At 38.9% G+C, this 17,084-nt stretch overlaps 1 long non-coding RNA gene across 1 annotated transcript; it reads right to left on the minus strand.

The window, feature by feature from the left end:
• On the minus strand, positions 1-8,108 carry LOC130543429 (uncharacterized). Its single transcript, XR_008958775.1, has 2 exons — positions 7,222-8,108; positions 1-6,632 (listed from the first exon to the last, which is right to left on the minus strand). It is a non-coding gene; the product is annotated as an uncharacterized LOC130543429 (long non-coding RNA).
• Positions 8,109-17,084: the final 8,976 nt, after the last annotated feature.

Here is a 17,084-nt window from a genome sequence, read left to right on the forward strand (position 1 = left end):
TTTTCTTTTCCTTTGCTAATGTCGCAGGATATCTACCCTCTACTATTTTTATTTCTGCCTTTTTAAACTTGATAGAACTTGAGCTTCTTGGACTAGAGAAGGGTCACTTTAGTAACCTTTTAGTTATGCAAATATAGCATGAGTAGACACACATTCTGGAATAAGGGACTTTTTTTTTTTTTTGTCTTAACAAAATTTGTCTCTCCCATTGGTGTGCAGAGCTGGTCATTGGGGAGGAGATGACTCAGTCCCTATAAGAAACCTAGGGCCTTAAGTTGCAGAGAAGACATCAGAGCCCCATACTCCAATCTCCATGATTTGAATGTAGGAAAACTTGTAAAGTGTCCATCAAGGAGTCCTGACCAAAGTCTGCTAGAAAGAGAATTGACCAAGTATTCCAAGAGCTGAATGCACCAGGAAAATAAGACATGTCAACACAAAGACTCTGCTGCCTGTGCAGGGCTTGGGGGTGGTATCCTCCCAATAACTGTCTGATTGCCACAGTCCTATGGAACCCAGGAATGCAAGCTCCCAGGGCACCAAAGCTAGGCAATCAGGTGGTGTCCTCTGGGTAGCAGTCATAAGAACCAGGGCACCAGACATAAAAACTAGGGTATCAGATACATGTAAAGCTTCCCTCCAGGAGACACTCTGGAGCACAGCACAGGGAAAGCGTGAAGATAGAATCTCTGGAAACAATTATAGGCAGCCCCTAGACGGATGTTTAATTAGAAGCCTCCTTCCCCTCAGACTGCAGCCATGATGATTAGCTAGTTAATAGGTCTCCTTCACAGAAAGCCCAAGCTCCTGGGTCTGTTGCCTCTTGCTGTGCCATGGGGGTAGTACTGTTTAAAAAGCCTTTCTCCTTCCGTCCTGTGGGACCCACAAGCATAAGCCCCACTGGCCACCAGAGCCAGGTGATATAGAAGTGACCCATGGTAGCAGCTGCAAAAATTGGGATACCAGAAAGGGGTATGACCTCCTTTCTGGGTGGCACCAATTACTGCAGTCTCATGGGGGCAAGAACACAAGCTCCCCTGGGTTCCAGAGCCAGGTGACCAAGGCAGCCCCTGGGATGCAGCCACAAAAAAGCTCCTTTCCAGGAGATACAAATGCTCTAGAGCATGGCAAAGGGATAGGGCAAAGGTGGTACCTGCCAGAGTCTATCCCAGAGAATGTTCCGGAAGACTCCTACAAGTGTGTGTTAAATTAGATGCCTGCCCTTCAGGCAGATGCTTTAATATGAGCCTTCTTCACCTTAAGCCTGGGTACAACTGGCTGCCTCTGACCTGAGCCTAGAGCTGGATAAGTTTGAGTGTATAGGCACTTTAAGAGCTGTTTCTCACATCACTTCAGTCTTGTAGGTATTGAGACGTGAGCCTCCATTGGTTTTCAAAGTTAGATGTTTGGCAGCCCATCTCTTAGGGCAGGTCTTAAAAATTAAGTTGCCTGATACAGGGTGCAAACCCTTTGGTCTTTGAGGTGAAGAGGCTTTGAATTTTCCAGGCTTTGAGTTTTCTCCTGGTTGTGGGTCAACATGCCAAGGGTGGAGGGATTTATGGCGAGATTCTGTGCCAGGCTTTCCTGTCTGCTTCAATGTGGTCTTCTCCTCATTTGCCCAAAATGTAATCATCACTCAGCTACACTTTAGGTTTTTTAAGGGAAATTGTTCCATATGTAGTGTGTCTGTGGGAGGAGATGAGTTCAGGATCTTCCTACATTGATATCATGAACTGGAACCAGAAGCCAATTCTGAGGAGGAGGGAACTCTTCCAAACTTATTTTATAAATCCAGCATTACCTTGACATCAAAACCAGACAAGGACCACAAGAACATGAACATAGATGTGAAAATTCTTAACAATATATTAGCTAACCAAATTCAACAATACATTAATAGGATCACAAGCCCTACCCTGATCAGTGTAATTTACTCCAGGGATGTAACAATGGTTTATCATCTGTAAATCCGTCAGCATGATACATCACAATAACAAAATGAAAGACAAAAATCAAATGATTATCTTAATGGATGTAGAAAAAACACTTGACAAAATTCAATATCCATTTATGATAAAACTCTCTACAAAGTAGGTACAGAGGGAATGTACCACAACATAATAAAGGCATATATGATAAACCAACAGCTAATATCATACTCAATGGTGGTAAGCTTAAAGCTTTTCCTCTAGGATCAGAAATAAGACAAGGATGCCTGCTCTCCTCATTTTTACTTAACGTAGTATGAGAAGTCCTTGTCAGAGCAGTTAAGAAAAAGAAAAGGCATCCAAATTGGAAAAGCAGAAGTAAAACCATCACTAATTGCAGATGACATGATATTATATATAGAAAACACCAAAGATTCCATCAAAACACTGATAAAACTAATAAGTAAACTCTAAAGTTGTACGATACAAAATCAATACACAAAAATCTGTTGCATTTCTATACACAAATAATAAGCTATTAAAAAGAGAAATTAAGAAAACAATCCCATCTGCAATTGCATCAAAAAGAATAAAATACCAGGAATAAATGTAACTAAGGAGGTGAAAGACCTGTATATTGGAAACCACAAGACAATAATGAAAGAAATTGAAGAAGGCACAAAGAATGGAAAAATATTCTGTGCTCATGGATTGGAAGAATCAGTATTGTTAAAATGTCCATACTAATCAAAGCAATCTACATATTCAGTGCAATCCCTATCAAAATTCCAGTGGTGTTCTTCACAGAAATAGAACAAATAATCTTGAAATTTGTATAGGAACCACAAAAGACCCTGAATAGGGGCACCTGGGTATCTCAGTCAGTTAATTGTTTGACTCTGGATTTCAGCTCAGGTCATAAACTCAGGGTTGTGAGTTCAAGCCCTGAGTCAGGCTCTGCACTGGGCATGGAGCCAGTTTAACATTCTCTTGGGGGGCCTGGGTGGCTCAGTCAGTTAAGCGTCTGCCTTCAGCTCAGGTCATGATCTCTGGGTCCTGGGATCAGGCCCCGAATCAGGCTTCCTACTCCGTGGGGAGTCTGCTTCTTTCTCTCTCTCCCCTTCTGCCCCTCCCTACTGCTTGTTCTCTTTCTCTCTCAAATAAATAAATAAAATCTTAAAAAATCTCTCTCTCCCTCTCCCTCTGCCCCTTGCTACTCCCTCTCTCTCCCTCTACTAAAAAAAAAAAAAAAAGAGAGAGAGAGAAAGAAAGAAGGAAAGAAAAAGAAAGAAAGAAAGAAAGAAAGAAGAAAGAAAGAAAGAAAGAAAGAAAGAAAGAAAGAAAGAAAGAAAGAAAGAGGGCCCTGAATAGCCAAAACAATCTTGGGAAAGCACAAAGTTGGAGGCCTCATGCTCCCTGATCTCAAACTATATTACAAAGCTATAGCAATTAAAACAGTATGGTACTGACATAAAAAACAGACACACAGATCAACAGAACAGAATAAGGAGCTTAGAAATAAACCCACACATATATGGTCAATTAATTTATTACAAAGAAGTCAAGAATATACAATGGGGAGAGGACAGTCTCTTCAATAAATGGTGTTGGGAGAAGTGGACAGGCCACATTCAACAGCAGGAAACTGGACCACTATCTTACACCACACACAAAAACGTCAACTGAAAATGGATTAAAGACTTGAACTTAAGACCTGAAACCATAAAACTCCTAGAAGAAAACATAGGCAGTAAACTCCTTGACATAGATCTTGATGATGATTTTATTTAAAACTGACTCCAAAAGCAAAAGCAACAAAAGCAAAAATAAACAAGTGGAACTACATCAAATTAAAAAGCTTCTGTATAGCAAAGGAAACCATCAACAAAATGAAAACACAACCTATTGAATGGAGAAAATGTTTATAAATTCTATATCTGATAAGAGGCTAATATCCAAAATACATAAAGAACTCACAAATAATAGCAAAAAATTTCAATCCAATTAAAAAATCGGCAGAATATCTGAATACATTTTTCCAGAGAAGACATGGATGACCAGCAAGTAGATGAAAAGATGCTCAACATCACTAATCATCAAGAAAATGCAAATCAAAACCACAGTGAGATATCGCTTCACAATTGTTAGAATAGCTATTACCAGAAAGACAAGAAATAACAAGTGTTGGCAAAGATGTGGAGAAAAGGGAATCCTTGTGTGCTATTGGTGGGACTGAAAATGGGTGCAGCCACTATGAAAAACAGTATGGAGGTGTCTCAAAAAGTTAAAAATAGAACTATCTATCATACAATCCAGTAATTCCACTTCTGGGTATTTATCTGAAGAAAAGCACCAACTTTAAAAGATATATGCACCCCCATGTAATCTGTAGCAGTGTTTACAATAGCCAAGTTATGGAAACAACGTAAGGGTCTACTGATGAAGGAATGGATGGAGAAATTGTGGTGTATATATTCATACACAATGAAATATTATTCTGCCATAAAAAAGAATGAAATCTTGCCATTTGTGACAGTATGGAGGGACCTCAAGTGTATCATGCTAAGTAAGGTTAAGTCAAGCAGAGAAAGAAAAATACCATATGATCCTTCTTATATGTGGTATCTAAACAACAACAACAACAACAACAACAACAACAACAACAACACCCCAAACAAGCACAGAGATATAGAGAACAGATTGGTGGTTGCCAGAGGTAGGAGGGCATGAGGTCAGAAAAAGGGGTGACTGGGGTCAAGAGGTAGAAAAAAAATTTTTAATAATAACAGAATACTATTCCAAGCTAATGGTACAACACAATCCCAGACAGAAGTGGAGGAGGGCAGATGCAGAGCCAGAGTGAATCAAGCAGTGTGTAGTCTGGTGATGGGCTTTGATATGGAGGTCGAGCTTCCAAATGACCATTTTAAATCACTGCAGAGCCTGGTCAAAGAGTTGGGAGCAAGAAAACAGCATTGGTTGCAGTGTCAGGAATGCTTTGGAGAAAGTTTTTGCTGGAGACCATCAGGGGTAAAAAGATTTAAGTTTAGCTGGGGTCCTGTGTTAGCCAGATGGTTCCAACCGCTGGTGAGAAATTTGTCTCATGTTTTGTCATTTGGCAGCAATGGTGGAGCTGATCTCAATCATTAGGGGGAAAACTCATAACTCTCCTGATCTGGTGGGAGGTTTGGGAAATGCCAGGAAAGTTAGAAGGCTGACACCCATGGTGGAGAAGCAATGTCCAATAGCATGTTTGTCTTTCTCTCTCTTTTTTTTTTCTTTCAAACTACAACCAGATAAATAGAGAACCCACAATGAAATATCTAAGACATACCAGGGCAATCTGTTTTACTGCTGGAAGATCAAGAATGCAAAAGGAGGAGGCCTGAACCAGAAAATTGGTGAAAAAATAAACGAAAGAATTTATTCTCAGCCTACCTCCTGGACTCTTTTCTTTCTCCTTGAGAATAATGTTCTACAAAGGAAGTGACTGATAAGTGCTAATTGAGCAGTACTTTGAGTATCTATTTGGTATAAATAGTTCAAAAGGAGCAGAGATCACAGTGAGAACTACTGAGGGAATAGTGACTGGAACTTGGTCTTCAAGGATGGGTAGGATTCCCACTAAGTGGAAAGGAGAGAAACAGGTGAGGCTTGCCATGTGGTGGATGATGCCATGTAGAAAGGAAGCAGAAAGCACAAGGGCATTATTACTCCTACTTTTAGAAGATGAGAAAAGGCTCAGATAGACTAAGTAAGTTGTCTAAGGATACACAGCTCATATGTTACTTTACTGGAAATTAAAGTAAAGCTACTAGATGCAAAAGCCCACGTTTCTTCCCTCAGAAAAAGAGAAAAAAGAAAAAAGCACTGGTGTCTCCCGACACTACCCCGGGCACTGAATTCTCTTTTTGGGTCTTGGGTCTCAGCTATTAACTCTGCAGGTAGGCATCTCTCTGGCTTGCTGGGAACTCTGGCTGTCTGACCCACCTCTGGGAACTGCAACCCTGCAGAAAGACACAGATAAGTTGAAAAGCAAAAGCAGAAAAAGTAGCTATAACCCTAATACCCAATCTGTGGTACTACTGTCCTCTGTCAGACCAGCAAGGGCATCCCAACATCATCCCTCAAACTGCAGGACCAGTCTTCAATGGTGATACCCTGTGGACTCAAACAAAGGCAATAGACTCACCCGATTCCAGTGCTCTCTCCACTTGATGCCTGAAAGAGGACAGACCCACAAAGCTCCCCACTCTTGGGTTGAATCTGTACCTGCCATTATTGGAAATTACTGAAGAAGAAAAGTATGGCAACTGCTTACTAACATGGACTCAATTTATTAAACAAAACGTGATCATATTTGTAAATTTGTGAAGGTCACACCAGTCACACAAATTTTGCTCTTTCTGCCTAACACATAAATATTGCAATTTTTGAAGATTTTGTGCTTCACCTAGATTAAGTCCATCCAATCTGTCACTTTATTATCTCCACGTTATACTACTCTGAAAAAAAAAAAGTATATTTTGTATTGAGAAAAAGAAAAGCACCTCTTCACCTCCAGGAATTGGCCTGGTACCATCAGCTGGACCTTGGGGCTCTCCTGTTGAACATCAACAATTTCATAGAACCAGCATCAGACAAGGCTGCTTTGTGACCATGATGGGTCAGGACAATAAAAAAAAGGCCACTCCATCGTCATATCTGCACACAAACATAACATAAACATTGTGCAAGCCACAGAAATTAACTAACATCCTTCTAACCTGCCTGGTAAGAGTGACTGGTGCTTCTTTGCCAATTATAGCCTATCCTCCACCTAGTCTTCTCTCCTTTTAGGTAAGATGTATTAAGATACCCAATCATAAAATGACCTGTCTCCTGACAACATCCAATCCTAAGCACAGCCCCACTTCCTCAAACACTCCCCAAATCACTTAACACAAACCCAAATCCTATAATATGGAGACACCCCACAGTTGCCCATGGTATGCATTCTTCCTTTCTGCCATGAGTACTAAGCCCAGTTTGTTCACTCACAAGTATGTTTCTGGTGGTCTTTGGCTGGACGGCATTGGCAGTATTTTCTCCTATAGCTAAGTAAATTACTAAATACATATGTACTATTACTTATGTGATTATGTGACTTTAAGAATGATAGGAAGTCACATGAACACCTGATGTACATTGATATATATCCAGCATTTACCAACTAATTAAGCACTACTTTTTATCATTTCACTGCATTTTAAAATATTATTTAATTTATTATATATTAAATATTTATGCTCACCAATGGATTCTCCTGGATCTATCCAGACAGAAGGAAGTTTTGGTTTGCTTGTTTTAAAGGAGAGTTCTAAATAGGTGTGTAGCTCAAATATCAGCTCCCTGCCTTACTTAGGAAGCATGAGCTCATGGGTGACATTTATAGCATGTAGTATAGGATGGACACAGCACCTTATACAGTTAGAAGACTCGGATGCTGGACTCATCCTGCAGAGGCAGGAGCCCACAGTTCCTTTTAGAGGATTTGTGCTTGTGTTATGTCAACTCCTTCTCTGTTTTCTCCCAGCTAGGTAAAGTCTAGAGACAACATCTTTGTTCAGGTGGATTTTTTGTGGAAATTGGAGAAGGGACAAGTTTCACTGCCTGAGTTCATTCCATAAATTGTGGGAGAGTCTTTGGGTTTTCAGAGGCTACAGAATTAGCCATGTATTTTGATCAAATTTTATCTAGATCTTGAGAGGAAAGAGAAGCTTTCTGTTGACATCTGGGTTGTACACATAATTTGAAAAATAAGTTGAGACTTTGTGAACTATAGTGGAGGATGGAAGTGGCTGTAACTACACTATGAACTTTTTAAAAAAATTTAAATTCAATTAATTAACATATAATGTAGTATTTGTTTCCGGGGTTACACTATGGACTTTTTGAGGGTGGACTGTTCTTTCCAATCCTTGCTACTCAAAGTGGGGTTCAAGGTACAGCAGCATTGGCATCACTTAGAAGCTGATTAGAAACACGAATTCCAGTCAACCCCAGAATCAACCCTGCACAAACCCCAGACCTACTGAATGAGAATCTGCATTTGAATAAAGCTCTTCATTGTTTGTAAGCACAATGAGAAGAACTGAGTCTGGTACTATATATACCTCACTCATACTTGAAGGAGAGAAAGGACAGAAAGAAGGAAGGCAGGCAATCTTATTTTGAAAGCTCTTATGCTAGGTTATCAATAAATGACTATTTGAGATCTTTAAACATGAGGAGATAATAAGGAAAATATTTTAAATTAAAATTCGTAAGTGTTACATAGTCCATGATACACTCTTTTTGTTTGTTTCATTTGTTCTCCAATAGCTCATATTATTGTCACAAAATTTCTCCCAACTAATTTTTTTTAACATAAGTGCTATTATGGATCTTTTTCTATTACTTACTTAATTTGACATTAAAAATGCTGCCAACTTTGACCTAAAAAAAAATAAGGGCATCAATATTCTCTCTTTCTTAGCTACTGAGATCAGCACTGCAGTTTTTACATACTATTGCCCTTTGATTTATTTATGTTTTTAAGGTGTTGTTGTTAATATTCTCCACCGGAGTTGGGCACCAACTTTCATTCATTTTGTTTTGGTAGGAAGTAAGTTGTCAAAAATAAACTGTATTAAGTAATATTCACTTTATAATTTTGGCTCCCTTAACATTGCGAAGTAAAATTATAAGTACCCTTCAAAATTGTTTTCAGTCTTTGGTAAAATTTGAGAAATGCTAGAGGTCACAATGACATTTGATAATGAATCTTGTGCCGAACTAATCCTGTTGATATAAGTACTCTGAGAATTCTAAGTGCTGTGCTGGCTCTCATCCTCCTTACCAAAGATAAGAGAATGTTGGAAGTGCTCACACTCCAGCGACCTCGAGAACACAATAAACAGAGAGCACTAGCCTGCTGGGGTAAAGATTTACTTAAATTTAATTGCACTTCTTCTCAATGTTTGCTGGAGAGCAAGAAGTTCCCCAAGATATTCAACTATTAACTACAATGTTTTTGTTTATTTCCAGAAAATCAAAGATTATGTGAGGACCACACATCTTAGAAATAATATTTATTATAGGGAAATTATATTTTTTTCACTGAATCTATAGGATATTTATTATTTAAATGTTTGTTATTTAAATCATTAAACTGATAGACTGTTTAGTTTTTTTTTTAAGATTTTATTTATTTATTCGACAGAGATAGAGGCAGCCAGCGAGAGAGGGAACACAAGCAGGGGGAGTGGGAGAGGAAGAAGCAGGCTCATAGTGGAAGAGCCTGATGTGGGGCTCGATCCCAGATCGCCGGGATCACGCCCTGAGCCGAAGGCAGACACCCAACTGCTGTGCCACCCAGGCGCCCCGACTGTTTAGTATTTAAATTTAAATTGTTCAGCATTCTATAAATGAACCCACCAGATGTGTACAGATTACCCTGCCTCAATATTTCGTGCGAAGAATCTCATTAGTCAGACTCCAGCCTTAGTTTTCCACCAGCAGGCTGCTCAAAATAAAGGGGGCCCCGAATAGATACAATTCCAAGCGCACCAGAAAGCCTCGTTCTTCCACAGAACCATAATTAGGCAATTGTTATTTATCATTAACTTTTAAAGACTTTCCTTCCCTACAATTAAATAATATTTTTAAACACAAGTTTGAAAATAATGTGTTCCTGGAGGGAGAGGGAGAGAGAGGTTAAAAAGTACAGCATAAAGTAAGTGTTTCCAATGTTTCAGAACAAAGTTTTAAATCCAATGTTCTAAAGCCAGGGAAGGGTGTTTGTTCCTTTTTGGGCAATGAATCCAAAAAGGGTCCAGCAGAGGATTTTGCTCATTATTTTCCTGTTAAAAGCTCATATTCTTTATATTAAGCTACTGTTAAAACAACCATTGGGAGCACACATTCATATGGTTTTATCTTTAGTAAACTTTTTATTGATGTATAGCATCCAGAAGTTTGTACAAATCACATGAATTTTACCAAATGAACTCACCCATGTAACCAGCACTGAGATCAAGAGACAGAACATTGCCAGAATCCCAGAAGCTTCCATTCTGCCCCCTCCCCATCATTACCCAGACCCTGTCCCTCTCCAAGGTAACTGTTAACATCATAGATTAGTTTTGCCTGTTTTTGAAATTTATGTAAATGGAATTGTAAGGTATTAACTCTTTGTATCTGTCGTCTTTCACTCAACAATAACATGAGTTCATGTGATTCATCCATAGCATTCCTTGTAACTGTAGTTCATACATTCTCATTGCTGTGTAGTATTCCATTGTGGGACTAGAGAGGGAATGGGTTTTCCATTCTAGTACTGATGACATTTGGGTTGTTTCCAGTTTGGGGCTATTATGAATCATGCTGCCATGTATATGGTTTCAAAGCCAAAGCAATATAATCAGTTCGACTAAGGAAAAGTTTGTCAGATACTTTCCTTTTCATCGTTATTTTCCTCTTAAAAAATGAAGCTATTGGATTAGAGCAGAGTTGAACCTTAGAGACTAACATTCTATAATCCTACAATATCTTACTAATACTTTCTTCTTTTCATAAAAAGGAGTCACTTTATCAACTGCATTAGTTTCTATTGCTGCTGTAAGAAATTACCACAAATTTGGTGACTTAAAGCAACACGAATTTATTCTGTTATAGTTCTGGAGGTCGGAAGTCCGGAATGGTCTTCAGGAGCTAAAATCAAAGCATTGGCGAGGCTGCATTCCTTCTGGAAGTTCTAGGAGAGACTGTTCCTTGCCTTTTCCAGCCTCTAGAGGCTGCCCATGTTCTTCATCTCACAGCCTCCAACCAGTAATCCCATCCCTACCATCTGTGCCTCTGGTCACATCTCGTGCCTCTTTTCCTAGATAGATCCTCCTCGATGTATGATGAGGTTAAGTCCTGATAAGCCCCAACCCCCATCATAAATTGAAAATAACATAAGTTTAAGGAGGGCACATATTGCATGGTGCACTGGGTGTTATACACAAATAATGATACATGGAACATTACATCAAAAACTAAGGATATACTGTATGGTGACTAACATAATAAAAAATTATTATTAAAAAAAAGAAAATAACATAAGTCAAAAATGCATTTAATACACCTAACCTATGGCACATCGTATCTCAGTCTAGCCTACCCTGAATGTGCTCAGAACACCAACAGTAGTCTACAGCTGAGTAAAATCATCTCATACAAAGCCTATTTTATAATAAAGTGGTGAATTTCTCATGTAATTTATTGAATACTATACTGAAAGTGAGAAACAGAATGGCTGAATGGGTACAAAATGGTTATAAGTCTATCAGTTGTTTACCCTTGTGATCACGTGGCTGACTGGGAGCTGGGCTGCCACTGCCCAGCATCACAAGAGAGTATCATACTGCTTGTTGCTAGCCTGGGAAAAGATCAAAATTCAGAATTCGAAGCACAGTTTATACTGAATGTATATCGCTTTCACACCATTGTAAGGCTGAAAAATTGTAAGTTGAACCACTGTGAGTCAGGGACCATCTGTAATATGAAAACTCTTTTGATTATACTGGATGCATCTGCATAATCCTGTATAATCAAGATCCTTAACTTAATCACATCTGCAAAGTTCCTTTTGCTATGTAAAGTAACATTCACAGATTGCAGAGATTAGGACATAGACACCTTTGGAGGGCCATTATCAGCCTATCACAACAACCATCTGAAATTACGTTCAGCTCCCCATTCCCCAGTACATTTTGCTCTTCCCACCTCACTGAAGGAAAGCAGAAATTCAATGTCTTTTATTCCATGATCTCAGCTCAAAACCATTTGTAATGTAAATTCCTGGAGAGTAGAGTGACCAGTTGTATTGTGTTTCTGCACCAACCCAATAATCTCTGATGCTTAGTGGGTATTCAGTGACTATTGGTTGGTTGAATGAATTCATGAAGGACTATTCCCTACATTCTTACATTTCCCAGGTAGGTGAGAAGGAGCCATGTTACACTCGCGGACCTGGGGATGGGTTCCTGCAGCTGTGGTTTTACTCCGTATGCTGGTCTTAACCTCCATTTCCTCATCTGATAAATGAGGTGGCTGGCACAGGTAATATCTAAAGTACCTGGCCACCACTAGTATTCATTTTAAGTGGAAACAATACTGACGATATATTGTAAAGTAAAAAGGGGAGAATTCAAATTTCTGTAAATGGTATGATTTAAATTGACTGTAGAACTATGTACCATACTAACATAAATGATAATAAAAGGGGAAACTGGGTTTGGAGTATATGGGCACAGCACTATCTTCACAATATTTCAATAAATTTAAACTGTTAAAAGTTTATTTTTTAAAAGTTATTTGATGATGAGATTGGATTATAAACTCCTTGAGGGCAAGGACCATGTTCTGCCTCATGTTTGTTTACATAAAGCCTAAGACAGTGCTTCGATAGAGCAACTAATAAGTTTTGAAGTATAAGAGAAAGTATTTTTGTGGATTTAAGATTACTATAGACACAGTATCTAATAGTCATTAGAACCATGAAGTAAGCTTTGTTGTATGTAAAGGCCTACTAGGCTTGATGAAATCACTGGTCACAAAGGAATGGGGTCAGGAAGTAAGTTTCAAAGTTTATAGCTTTTAAAGGGATGCATCAGAATGAAGAGTGAAGAAGCCCAGAAACGATACGTGTAATTTGGACAAGCATGTTTAGTTATTTTATATTTGAAAAAAATTTTTAATCCTGTATCCAGGATTCTCAGTAGGTATGGAGATGGATGTTGGAGTGTATATGGAGTATACACATCCCAATGTGGGCACATATACAAAACTGATTGAAAAATATGATATAATCATGTGTGTGGATATTTAAAGTTTGAGAAACAGTGGACTAAATCACTGGGTTTCCCATTAAAATCACCATCTTATTACAGAAATAAAGCTACTCATTAAACATCAATTACCATGAACATCATTGTCTCCAAATCCACCGATTAGCTCTAAACTGCTTACATAATTCTAACTCCAAACAATTATCTGTATAAAAGCTTAGGTGATGATGGGGAAAAAATGCATAGAAAAAGTTACACTAAGGAAACATTAAAAAAAATTAATCATGGTCATTTTTATGAGGCTAGACCATGGATCCCATTTCTTTCTCTTTTATTTTAGTAAGCAGGTTTTGCTTCTATGATGAAAATAAAATTAACATTTTTAAAGTATTTTTAAGAGTCTACATAAAAAGATTTTTTGTTGGCTTGTACTTTAAGCAATTAATACTACAAATATTCTATATGCTTATGAACACGTGTAATTGGAATTATCCAAAGTGTTTAAAGACTTCTTGATTTCCCCTTCACCCCCCCTTAAGACATATTCCTTCTTTGGTCTTCCCCATCTCAGGATATAAGACCATCCTTCCATTTATTCAAGCCAAAATCATAGAAAATCATCATTTATCAGGCTTTTTTCTTTACCTTCTCATGAATCCATCAATAACCACTGTCAACTCTACTTCTAAAATATACCCTGAAACTATTCATTTCTCTCCATCTCTACTGTTATCACTCTAGTCTGAACCAGCATTTTACAAAAACTGTGAGTTGCACCCCATTGATGAGTTATGAAATCAGCTTAGTGGGTGACAATCAGTATTTCTTTTACGGTGAAATCGAATAGCAGATCTCTGAGTGCATCACTCATGGTTAAGGGGATTGTCTTAAAATTTTTGTTTATGCATATGTGTTTATGTACTGAGTCACCACATAAAATATGTGTCTTCTTGGGTATTGTGCTAAAAAACGTTTGAAAGCCTGCATGTAAGCCCACATTATTTTCCCCCTGGACTGCTTAAAACCTGGAATGCTTATTCTAAGCATGATGAGAAGCCAAAACCTTACAAGGGCCTAACAACCCAATGTGATCTGTGCCTTCTTACCTCTCGGACCACATTGTCTCTCTCTCCTCCCCTCACTAACCATACTCCAGTCACAGGGGCTTCCTTTATGTGAAACACACCAAAGTATCTCTACCTTGGGGACTTTGCATGTGCTAGTTCCCCTGCCTACCACGCTCATTACAATGCTTGCAGGTTCCACCTAGTCTAAGTGCAAGGGTCATCTTCACAAAGTGGCCTTTCTAAAATGCCTCCCAATCCCCACAGGTCTTTTTCTTTCTCCTCACTTATTATTACCGGAAATTACCTTTTATATTTCTTTCTTTCTTTTTTCCAGGCTTGTTTACTGTTGTTCTCCAGTGGCTAGAATGTCAGTTCTAGAGAGCAGAGCCTTCCTTGTCTACCTTGTTCACTGATGTCCTCCAGAGGCTAAAATAGAGCCTGGCACAAAGTAAGTGCTGACTAGATGTTTTTTGATTGCGTGATTTACTATATGTGAAACGCTATGCTAGATCTGGGATCAAGGAGAAAAGACACACGCACAGAGTCACTTGACATATATATGCTTTCCTGCTCCTTACCTCTCCCTTCCAGCTCCCTGTGGAGAAGGACTTGACAGTTTTGTCCACCATTTATACCCTGTGCTTGCATGGTACCTGGTACCTAAAGCGTCAATGTTTTTAAAGTGAATGACTGATTCCATGAATTTGTGGTGGCTCCAATTACACAGAGGTTGAATGATTTTCCAGCAGGTTTCTGGAGCCTGAGTTAAACGTACAAAATGTAGGCATTTGGTTAGATCTGGAATAAGGATATTTAAGAGTTGAAGCTAATGCCATGAAAGGGATGGACCGTGGATAGTAGACTTCTTTTTGGCTTCACATTTTTAATACACAGCTTAAATGCCTTTCTAAAGAGAATAGTCCAAAGTTATAAAAGTTTTTAGTTCAGTCATTTTAAAGAACAAAATTAATATACTGGCACATCCATTTTCTCACTCCATTCTTTAGAACATAAATCCCAATTAGCATTTATTTTTACTCAGAATGCTAAGGAATCATTCACATTTTCCCCTAGAGCAGTGCAGATTTACTTAGTTCATTACTTTTCTTCATGACATGGTGTCTTAGAGAGTCCATCTACTGACTGTGAAAACCCGGAGTGGATCTTTACTATAGATAATTCCATTATCAGTCAGCCAAAGACCAATAAAGTTATAGGAAACAACTAAGTGTACCACTCAAGTCACAGACAACAAACGGCAGAATAGCTTCCCCATCCCAGTTCATCCTGGCCTTGATTTTGTACAGAGCCCACCAGATAACCCTAGCAGGCCACGTTTAGAGTCACTAAGAATACAGAAATCTTAATGGAAAGTCTGATTACCCAGTACTGAGTCAACCAAAGTAATTGACCCATTAGTGGTAGACTGGCTTCTCAAGATAATTAGAGGATTCAGAGTTTTTGTTTTGGTGAGAAAGGAATAAATAACTTACTATTTACATTTTCATTAGTCATCCCCTTTCCTTTCTGACTGTATTTTCTTGTGGGAAATAAAGAAAATCGGTTCCATTTTTGGATACCATGATCAAGATGTTTATATCTTTCAAAGGTTAACACTAGGAAGAGTATTAAAAAAATCAACTTGGCTTCAAGTATAGTGAGAAAGTACATCATTAAAACTTTATCTCTTTCCCCGAAGAATCTTGAAGCACTCAGCAAATATTACACTCAGACTCTTTTGGCTACGTTCATCGATTGCAAGTGATACCATCTCCTCTTGCAAAGTGAGGAAGATGGAGTCATAAACAAGGGGACTTACTCAAGGGCACATAGTCACAATCAAAGTTAAGCCACCTCCAAAAACTTAACTGAAACCAATATTCTAGAATTGCTGGCTGACAGGGATTATGCTCATAACTTGCCATAACCCGGGCTATACCCCAACATTGATTCTAATTACTCTTATCATAGAATAATGGAACTTGAAAGGAAAGGGGCCTTCAATTCACCCAGTTGAACTCCTCACCTTACAGATGAGAAAACATGCCAAGAAGGTGAAAACACTTGCCTAAACTGGTCACTAGTAAGTAGTGAGCCAGAACTGGACACCAGGTTTTCAGACTCCCAGATGAAGTCTTTCTACCGTGTTACTCAAAATAACAAAGTCTGTGCAGAAGCCTGAGGAGTGCTGAGCTCCCACTACTTGCCCCAGCCAGGGGGGATGGCTGAACTAATTTCTTTGAGTGAAAACATAACAGCTTGGCTATGGCCATAGAGGCTTCTTCAGGACAGAAAGTTCTAAGGTCCAGGCTCAGTCAAGAATGAATTTATTTACCATGGTTGCTCCAGGAACTCACTTGGCAATCTAGCCAGTGCTTAATAAATATTAACATGATTTGGGGTGCCCAGGTGGCTCAGTTGGTTAAGTGTCCGACTCTTGATTTTGGCTCAGGTCATGATCTCGGGGTTATGAGATCGAGCCCTGTGTTGGGTTCCACACTCAGCCTGGAGTCTGCTTGTCCCTCTGCCTCTGCTCCTCCCTCTGCTCTCTCTCTCAAATAAATAAATAAATAAATAAATAAATAAATAAATAAATAAAATCTTTAGAAATATATATATATAGTAACATAATTTAATGAATATATTCTTCTCAACTGTACCTGTACATGTTTGCTTTGTTTTTAGTGGACAAAAAAAAAAAAAAAAATCAATTCTCTTAATATGTCTTGAGAATAAAGTAGGTGACAGATCTGTGAGAGGCAAGGGCTTCCAGGCTTGAGGTGTAGCAAGTCTAAGGGCATGCAGCTTGGATGAACAGGAGCAGATAGTAGCATCCACCTGCTGAAAATTGGCTGGATAGGATGGGGTAAAATCACTGAAACCTTTAAATTTGGTTGGTGGAGTTTAGACTTGGGAGTAGAGTATTCTACTCAGAATATTCAGAAATTCTGAGCAGGGCTGTGACACATTGAGGACGTGTTTGAAAATGAGTCAGTCAGTAGCATGTGTGACAGATGGGCAGGGAGAGAGTATGTAGTGGGAGAGACCAATTAAGAGACTGTATGGCAGTCCAAGAGGGAACGTTTTAGAGTGCTTTTCCATGTCACCTTCCTAGCAATTCAGACACAGAAACTGAAGACCTAACACATTCATGGCAGCCTCCCTGCATGTGCTGCAGGTTACACAGGCTTCTGCTCTCTGCTTTGAACTTTGCCCCCCCCCAACCCCATTATTCA

This window comes from Ursus arctos, unplaced genomic scaffold (assembly GCF_023065955.2).
Source record: "Ursus arctos isolate Adak ecotype North America unplaced genomic scaffold, UrsArc2.0 scaffold_12, whole genome shotgun sequence".
Lineage (NCBI taxonomy): Eukaryota > Metazoa > Chordata > Mammalia > Carnivora > Ursidae > Ursus > Ursus arctos.